We start from the raw sequence: 9,640 nt of genomic DNA, 5'->3' as shown, positions 1-9,640 counted from the left end.
GCCAATATGGTGAAACCTTGTTTCTACTAAAAAAAAGAAAAAAAAAATGAAAAAATTTACCAGGTGTAGTGAGGTGTTCCAGTAATCCCAGGTACTCAGGAGGCTAAGACAGGAGACTCGCTTTGACCCTGGAGGCAGAGGTTGCAGTGAGCCAAGATTGCACCACTGCACTCCAGCCTAGGTGATAGAGTGAGACTCCATCTCAAAAAGTAAATAAATAAAACCTCCTTACACATTTCTCAGAACATATATCTGTCGTCAAGCTACACATGACTCTACCTGAGAGGGAATTCATCAGGAAAATTCCTTTGCTTGATTATGGAGTCTGAGCAGTTCTAATATAGGCTGTCTTTAAGCTGATGTCCTGAGGATACCGGTATCTGGACTGAGCTCAAGGCTGAAAGCCTCAGAACCAGCTTCAGGAGAAAGAAAGAGGAAATTGCCTTTCCTCTGGCTTTTTCCTTTTATCTGAGCTACCAGCTGATTGGATGGTGCCCACTCACACTGAGGGATGATGGTCCCACTCAGCTCACCAACTCACATGTCTGTCTCCTCTGGAAACACCTTCACAGACTCACCCAGAAACAATGCTGCACCAGTTCCCTAGGTATTGGTTAATCCAGTCAGACTGATATCTAAAATTCACCATCACACCATAGAGATGTAATCACACCTCTCTGAGTTTAACAAAAATCCTACTATATGTTAGTTCAGAGTTTGGGTATCCCTAGGAGAAGTTAATTTAATCCACGAGAAAATAAAAAGGCCCAATATCTTTAATTATGTTTTTCTCTTCTATTAAACCAAAATTGATTTAATTGCTGTTTTTTTGTTTATTTGGTTGGTTGATTGGTTTTTCTATTTTGTTTTGGTTTGGTTTTTTATTTTACTTTAATTTTATATTATTTTAAGTCCTAAGATAAATGTGCAGGACATGCAGGCTTGTTACATAGGTAAACATGTGCCATAGTGGTTTGCTGCCCCACTGTTGTGTCTCTAAAAATATGTTGTAGAACCCTCTAGCCATCTTCTCATATTTCCTCGGCCAAGGTAGTTTTTCCCAGTCTTTCCTACTCAGCAGTTACATGAAAGAAGAATAGGAACAACTACAATTTATTCTAGGTCACTTAGAATCAAACCCAATTTCCAGATCAACATTCAGAAAACGGGAAATTGAATAGATTGGTATTATGTTACATACAGGAAATAAGAGTGTAAAGGGTTGTGAGTCATCTAGTCAGTAACATCTACTATAAAGCCGAGAGACTCTCTCTGTGTGAGATTTTTATTTTTGTTACAGAATAAATAGAGTGCTGTGCCTTAATGAATACTGTCAAGAGAAGAAAATAGGGCTATCAGGTATCTCCACATGTTCAGAAACTTTTCATCAACCCAGACCCCAAAATGACATGTTGCTCTTTCTTCCTCAGAAACATGAATTCTGGAATCTTGCAAGCATTCCAGATGGAACTCACCTGCCCCATCTGCATGAAATACTTCATAGACCCGGTCACCGTAGACTGTGGGCACAGCTTTTGCAGGCCCTGTTTCTACTTCAACTGGCAAGACATCCCAATTTTTACTCGGTGCTTTGAATGCATGAAGACAACATGGCAGAGAAACCTCAAAACTAACATTCATTTAAAGAAGATGGCTTCCCTTGCCAGAAAAGTCAGTCTCTGGCTATTCCTGAGCTCTGAGGAGCAAATGTGTGGCACTCACAGGGAGACAAAGAAGATGTTCTGTGAAGTGGACAAGAGCCTGCTCTGTCTGCTGTGCTCCAGCTCTCAGGAGCACCGGTATCACAGACACCGTCCCGTTGAGTGGGCTGCTGAGGAACACCGGGTAAGTGATGCCTCTGAAGATCTATTTCTATAAAGGACACATGAAATTCCTGTGGGTCTATTTTCTTGGAGATGGAGTAAAGCCAAATCTGAGTCCCTTTAAGCAGCTCACTTTTGGGCTTTCTTAGCTTCAAACCTCTGAGATTTGATGAAGAAGAAGGGAAATAGAAGAAATGCCATTTACTATGGGCTTATTTGTCTCTCATTCTGTGCCCCCTCCCTATGAAACGGTCTGCATGTTACTTTATTGTTTTCACTGGTGCTTCAATTTATGGCTCTTTTGCAGGAGAAGCTTTTAAAGAAAATGCAGTCTTTATGGGAAAAAGCTTGTGAAAATCAGAGAAACCTGAACATGGAAACCACCAGAATCAGCCACTGGAAGGTTAGTCCTGTGCTACTCTACCTTATCCAGGAAATTATGGTGGGCAAATGGGTGACTCTTAAAATAGGAACTTGTTATCAAACTCTAATGTTTCTGGGAGTCAATAAAAAAAAAGAAAACATTGAGAAAAAGTGACCTCATTTCTTATATAGAATAGTACGACTGTTAGATAGGATTTCTAAGAAAACTACTGAAGTCACCCAAAGCATGCTGGTTTGTTTTCATACAAACCTGTAGCTATACACCAACAGATACAAGAAACTGGGCCATCTCACAGCATTCTATACGTGCTGGTTGGATAAACGCTTGGCACAAGATTCATTTGGCAGTAATAGAAAGCTCAAGTGAACCTCTGAGCCTGGGTCAGCATTAATCTGAATGCTGGTGGACAAGTAGTATTTGGAATTGTATGGAAAATTTGAGGCAGAAAGAGTGACAGGGGAAATAGGGCAACCATGAAATTAAGAATCTCAACTAATTAATACTGAATAATACATAACATATGACGAGAAAATTGGTGAGAAAAATTGATTTGTTTCTTGAGGGAGACATGTAAACATGCTCAAAATATGGGAACTAGTATCTAAATATAAGGAGAACTCTAAGGACTTCAGAGAAATATTAAAAATGATTTTCTATTTGTGGATGTATACTTTGAGGGTATTATAGCTAATATTAGTGTGTTGAAAAGTATTTCATAAGAACCTAGTCTATGTTGAATATTAAATTAGAAAATTTGCTAGTATAGCAGAAAGAAAGCATCTTTGTCCTCACAAATCGTACAATCCAAATGAGACAGGAAAAATGGTCAACATGCAAATATGTGCAATACATGATGTGTTCGAGTGTGGTAGGTTCTTTGTTGGAAAATAATCAAGCAGGGAAGTAGAAAAGGACAATAGAGGCCAGAAACTGGAGATTAGGTCTGATTTTTAAATAGGGTGGTCAGAAAAAAGACTCACTGAAAAATTCAATTTGAACAAAATTTTGAAGAGGAGAGGGAACACGAATGTGTATATGTATGTATATATATATATATATATATATATATATATATATGGACCATGAATGTGTATATATGTATATGTGTGTGTGTGTGTGTGTGTGTGTGTGCATAAAATTCTAGTTGGAGAGAACAGCATATGCAGTAATTTTGAGTTTGTGTATATTTGGAGGCCGGAGGAACCACAAAGAAGTCTATGTTTCAGAATGGGATAACTTAGAAAAAGAAACGAAGGAAATGAATTCAGAGAGACAAAGATGGACAAATCATAAATGCAGCCTTATTAAGATAGGTTTTGCTGGGTGAAATGCATTTAGCTGGACATGCTAGCCTAAGGTCATTTCACATATAATGAGTTTAAGCAACTTTTGCGTATCTCAGAAATAGAAATAATTATTTCCATTCTAGTAACTATAGCTCTATACTCCAACTCTTAAGCATGAGCTGTTCTTACTTTTCCATAAATATTGGCTGGAATAGCGAAATTCAAATTGTATTTTTTTTTATTTCCAACTGCCTTAGAAAACACATTATCTTTAATAAATTTAATGTAATTGGTCAGATACATCTATGTTGATTTTTATACAGAAAGAAAGGAAAGGAACAAAATTTTGTGGATTCTAGGAACTAGAAAGACTGAGGTTCAAATTATTGGATATTCAAGAGAGAAAAAGAATCAGTGAGATTTAATAGGAGATGAATAAATACATTTCTCTTTTGACTAACCCATTATCACTGCAGGATTACGTGAATTTAAGGCTAGAAGCAATTAGAGCTGAGTATGAGAAGATGGCTGCATTTCACCATGAAGAAGAAAAACATAATTTGGACATGCTGAAAAAGAAGGGGAAAGATATTTTTCATCAACTTCATTTAAGTAAAGCCAAAATGGCTCATAGGAGGGAGATTTTAAGAGGAATGTATGAGGAGCTGAAGGAAATGTGCCATAAACCAGATGTGGAGCTACTTCAGGTACAAACTCACACTGTGGTTTCAGGTTTTTCACTATTCACATGTGTAAGTATGTTCCTCATGGCTGAAATCCATCTCCCAACCTTTATTTCCATGATGTGTTTCCAAAAACACATTCGCATAACTAATGCTACTTTATTGGGAGAGTATAGCCCCGCCAAGGGATTCTACCAGGCCAAAGGTCCCTCCTACTTTATCCACCAGCCACAAAACTTTGTGGAATGGTCAAGGTAACAGCCCCAATAACTATTCCCCATCTAAGTCAATAATATATTTTGGGTTGTTTAACATGTATAAAATAGTGAGTGATTCATTTACATTTAGTTTAATTTGAGGACATGGCAAGATCAGAAGTTTTGGGAATCTAGGCTCACATTAATATTATTTTGGGGTCCACTCATTTGGGTAATAGGTTCTGGGAAAGATGACTGAGTAGGTTATTTGAAGTTACCACAGAGCATAGACTCTCTGGGCCTCTTCTCCCTTCACTTCTGGAGAGAATGTCTTCAAGACTCAGACTTTACCAGGACATTAATTAATGACAAAATGACTAACTGGGTTTTTCATTACAGAAGAAATAGAAAATGCTTTCCAGAGGGTAGGGAAATAATATCTTCAGAAACTGACTCCAAATTTCACACTGAACTTAGTGAAAGATGCATCTTGTTAAATGCCCTAAGTATTTCTATTTTTTTTTTACAGGGTTTTGGAGACATATTACAGAGGTGAGTGTTTACCTAGATTTTAGCATAGATTCTTTCAGTTTCCACGAATATCAAAGCAGCCTTTACCAAAGTCATGGCATAAATGATTAAGATATTGATACTACCTTTTTTTTGCATCTGCTTTCACTCTTACACCAGAAAAGACAAGAACACTAAATAAATAAATAAATAGTGAAATAAAAAAAATGTTTATTCCTGATTTTGTTTTATTGCTTAAAAGCCTGCATAGGTGAAAGATAAAGTTTTGTTTTGTGGATGGTGAGAAAGTCACCAGAGGAAGCAGGAGAGAAGCGGGGGAAGTATTTTAGCAGTCAAAAAGTTGATGATTTATTGTTCATACCTATATACATATCAGTTAACAGTCCTGAAAAATAGGTTGAAAAAACTGTGGAGTGTTAGAACTGTATAAGTCTCTAGGGAAGCTTGTTTCTAAAAGGCAGGTGTAGCTGCCTAGAACAAGTTTCACATTCTTTATCTTGAAAAGGAAGCAGCAGATGCAGCAGTCTCCCCAGAACCCCGCTATTTCAGACAAAGATGTCAGGGGAGTCTGCCAAGAAGTGGAACTCAGAATTTCATTTCCAAATATTCTCAAGGCCATAAGGCTAAGGAACCTTACACATGTGGGGCAGAAAAAAAGAAAGATCAGACTGAATTCTGACTCAGGCTCTCCTACTATGCTTTAAAATTTGGAAACTATAAACAGAAATTAATTCCAAAAAAGAAGTAATAATTTTTGAATAATCAAATTTGTGGATTGAGAGGATTCTCATGAACTGTCTTTTAAATAGAAATAGTGATTTTTATTTATTTTATGGCTGTAGATGTTGTAACTGCAGGTTTTTCCTTGCAGGAGTGAGTCCGTGCTGCTGGACATGCCCCAGCCTCTAAATCTAGAGCTCAGTGCAGGGCCCATCACTGGACTGAGGGACAGGCTCAACCAATTCTGAGGTAAGTCTCCACCCATAGGCAGCACTCCCACTATCTAAATATTATTATTGTTAGGATCACATAGGTAATATTTCACCCATTATCACATATTTTACTTCTTTATAGACATAAGCGAACAACATAATCATGCAACCCTTTTGTATCTGTGTCTATATAGTCAGATTTATAGCATTAAGTTTGAAAGATAGTGAAAAACAAATACGTTATGGCCTCATATGTACTGAGTAATGTAATGGGAAAGAGGAGTAGGGTAGCAAATTTAAAAAAGGAGCAAATGGAACAATGCTCAGAATGAAGGTGAGTTATTTAATGTTAAATACAAAATTTTACGTTTCCTTAGTGTATTCATTTGAACAGCTAAGAACTGTTCTTTTGGGGATTATCGTTTACTGGGGATTGCTGGGGGGTTTTAATTTTTTAAATGGATACGTATCATGTATTGAAAAAAAATTAGTTAATGGGTAAACATAAAAAGAAGAAATCATTTTGTGAATACAAGTAAAATTACAAACAAAGAGAAGTTCAGTTTAATTTCAATATGAAAATCTACAGGTTAAGCTTAAAATCCAGCTTCAGCCCCAAGCTAGCATGGAGGACCACAGAGAGACTGGTAAAAGATTTTACAGAAATCTGCTTTAAATGGTCACTTATGACGTGTACTTACGGATTTTTATCCAGTCATCAAGAGCAGTTCTTGAGTAACTGAAAATCTTCACATTCTTTCCAAAATGATAGCACTAGTTTTTAAGAATAAGAAACATTTCTAAATAATGATCTTGATAACAACATAGTATTTAGGGCATATAATGTGCAAATTTTGCTTCGAAAATTGGATTGAAAGAAGTTGGTCTTACATTTGGCTCTCAATATATAAGTTTTCAAAACATTTTTAATACCTGTGGTTAGTGTTTTGTTTGTCTTGTAGTTAAAATTAATCATCTCTATGCTTTATTAGAAGTTACAAGCAAAATTCTCCTTGTGACTTTACATTTCCTGGTAAATTAACTTCTCGATAGAACAATTTTTGCTTATTGACACATGTCTATGTATGTTTTGCTTCTTTCTCTTTTATTTATTTATTTATTTTTGCAGTGGATATTAATCTGAATCATGATGAGCCAACAGTCGTATCTTTTGATGTGGAGATTTGAGAAGCATGTGTATTGGATGTGACCGTCAAAATCCACCCCATATCACTGCAACACCTACAAGTTTTCTTGCATGGGGTGCTCAGACTTACACTTCCGGCAAATATTACTGGGATGTCCATGTGGGGGACACTTGGAATTGGGCTTTTGGTGTCTGTAATAAGTATTGGAAAGGGAAGAATCAGAATGGCAATATATATGGAGAGGAGGGACTCTTTAGTCTTGGATGTGTCAAGAATGACATTCAGTGCAGTCTCTTTACCACCTCCCCACTTACACTGCAATATATCCCAAGACCTACCAGCCACATAGGATTATTCCTGGATTGTGAAGCTAGAACTGTGAGCTTCGTTGATGTTAATCAAAGCTGCCTTATATACACGATCCCTAATTGCTCCTTCTCACCTCCTGTCAGGCCTATCTTTTGGTGTGTTCACCTCTGACCAGAGATAAATCAGAAATGTGTTCATCTGCTGTGAGAACCCCTTTATTCCAGGAAGCCCTCTTCCTTGTGCCTTATCAAACAGGACAAATAGGTTCTGTTTTATGTCTTGAATTGCCTCCTAATGTTATTAAAACTCATTTATTGTGTTACTATTAAAAATGGTAAAAACACTAAAAGTATATGTATTGGTTCTTTATTAATTTTTGAAAAATCATTATTCATGATCATGGCATAAAACATATTTTTGTTTTGTTTATTTCTGACTGCCACTGAGTGAAATAATAGATGACAGACATGTCTGAATGGAGTTAAAATCAGTGGAAGAGAGTCGGGATCTTTTGCTTCATGCAAAAGCTTGGAGTGAAGTCTTAATGATAATTGGGAAATGTTTTTCTTTCTCTTTACCTAACTATATTGCACTTATCCATCACATTTCATTTTACTAATCTATCCTTTGAGTTAATATTATTTAACCTTCCATGCCGGGCTTCATTTTGGAATTCTCACCACTTACATAAATAATCCCGCATTATTAGTGTGCTCTTCTACATTGAAATACACAAGGTGGTCAGAACAATGCTGGATTAATTGAATTTTAAAAAATAACTAAATATTGACTCCTACCTCAAAACACACACAGTCATTTCCAAATAGATTCAAGTCCTGAAGGTAAGGGGAACATGATAAAATATTCTCATAAGGATTTCTTAACCAGGACAAAAATTAACAATTAAAAAAATTAGTTGGTTTATATTAATGATGACTTCTGTGTTTCAAAAAACATGACACAAGAATTGAAATGCAAACCATTAGTGGAGAAAGATATTCACCCGAACATATATAAAATACAATACAGTACATGTGCATGATGAATACTTAAAATGTATTTTATTTTTCCAGATTCTTCCAGAGTGGCATAGAATAAACCTAGATGGCAGAGTCAATGATGAGATTAGCTGTGGAAATGGGAAACCGTTTTTTGGAGGACAGTAGTAATGCTGTGAACTTATGAAAACAACCAAGTATTCAGTAGCAACTAAAATGTGTCTCCATAAGATTATTTTACAGATGCATATCTGAAATCTGAAATTTGGGAGAACATTCTACTAATGTTCTTTAGTAAAAAAATACAGCTGGAAGGAAGAAGGGAGGGAAGATGAAGGAGAGAGAAATGGAATGCATTTGAGAGAAAATGCTATTTAGACTAAAATAGAATACTGCAGATAGCACAACAAAGTGGTTAAGGTGTGTCTTATGGAGCAGAAATGGCAGAAAATACCACAGTAAAGAGATTCACAATTGGATTGTTAGTTCTGGCTTTTATTCTGTCAGTGTTTTGGCTTCTAAACACATCAGTAATCTCCTTTGATCCATGTCCTAATTAACAACCAACACTCTGCCCCCTCTCCCACATTCTTTCATTGTTTGAAACCTAATCTAATTCTAATCCAGCTGGTCATTGTGACACATGTAATCAACTAAGAATTTAAAAAATATTTTTGATGAATAAATGAAAAATTAGCTAGGTGCAATGGCATAAACCTCTAGTCTTTTCTACTTTGAAAGCTGAAGTGGGAGGATTACTTGAGCTCTGGAATTCAAGGCTGCGGGGAGCTAAGAGTGTGCCACTGCACTCCAGAGGGTGAAACTTTCTTTGGTATAAATAAATAAATGTGCACTTAGAGGAATGCTTGTGCCTTGGAAGAAACCCAAGAAATAGTATTAATTTCAGTTAATTTCTAGCATATGTTTACTCTAATAAGATTGATAATAGATATGCCTCATTCAGGCAGTGGTTTTTACAATGATAGTGTGAGGCTAATTTAATCAGTGATGAAAAGGTGTGTATTAAATATTGCATAAACCTAATCATCTCTGTCTCCACCATTCTTAATACCCTAAATATCACTAAAGAGGTGGGTGTGGTCTTCAAAGATTCACATAAAAGGATGTAGAAGAGACAAGCTCATATTTCTCCAGAGGAGGACAGCACTTAGAGTTAACTGCATTCAGGTGACCTTTGAAAGTCAACTGTGCAGGGAATGAACTCCTGATCTTGGGGAATACTTAAAAGAATTTTTTCTTGGAAGAATTACTGCAGGAAACATTCATAGAAACTTGGGGTGAGTGCAACTTATATGGAGAAAATTATTTCTCTCTTCCTTTAAAAGAG

The 9,640-nt window shown here is 36.3% G+C and overlaps 1 pseudogene; it reads left to right on the top strand.

The window, feature by feature from the left end:
- The first annotated feature begins 1,331 nt into the window (after positions 1 to 1,331).
- LOC117974916 (tripartite motif-containing protein 49D-like) lies at positions 1,332 to 7,619 on the top strand (annotated as a pseudogene).
- The last annotated feature ends 2,021 nt before the right edge of the window (positions 7,620 to 9,640 follow it).

This window comes from Pan paniscus, chromosome 9, assembly GCF_029289425.2.
Source record: "Pan paniscus chromosome 9, NHGRI_mPanPan1-v2.0_pri, whole genome shotgun sequence".
NCBI lineage: Eukaryota > Metazoa > Chordata > Mammalia > Primates > Hominidae > Pan > Pan paniscus.
Note: the sequence above shows the minus strand (reverse complement) of the source record. Positions and strands in the feature narration are given on the sequence as shown.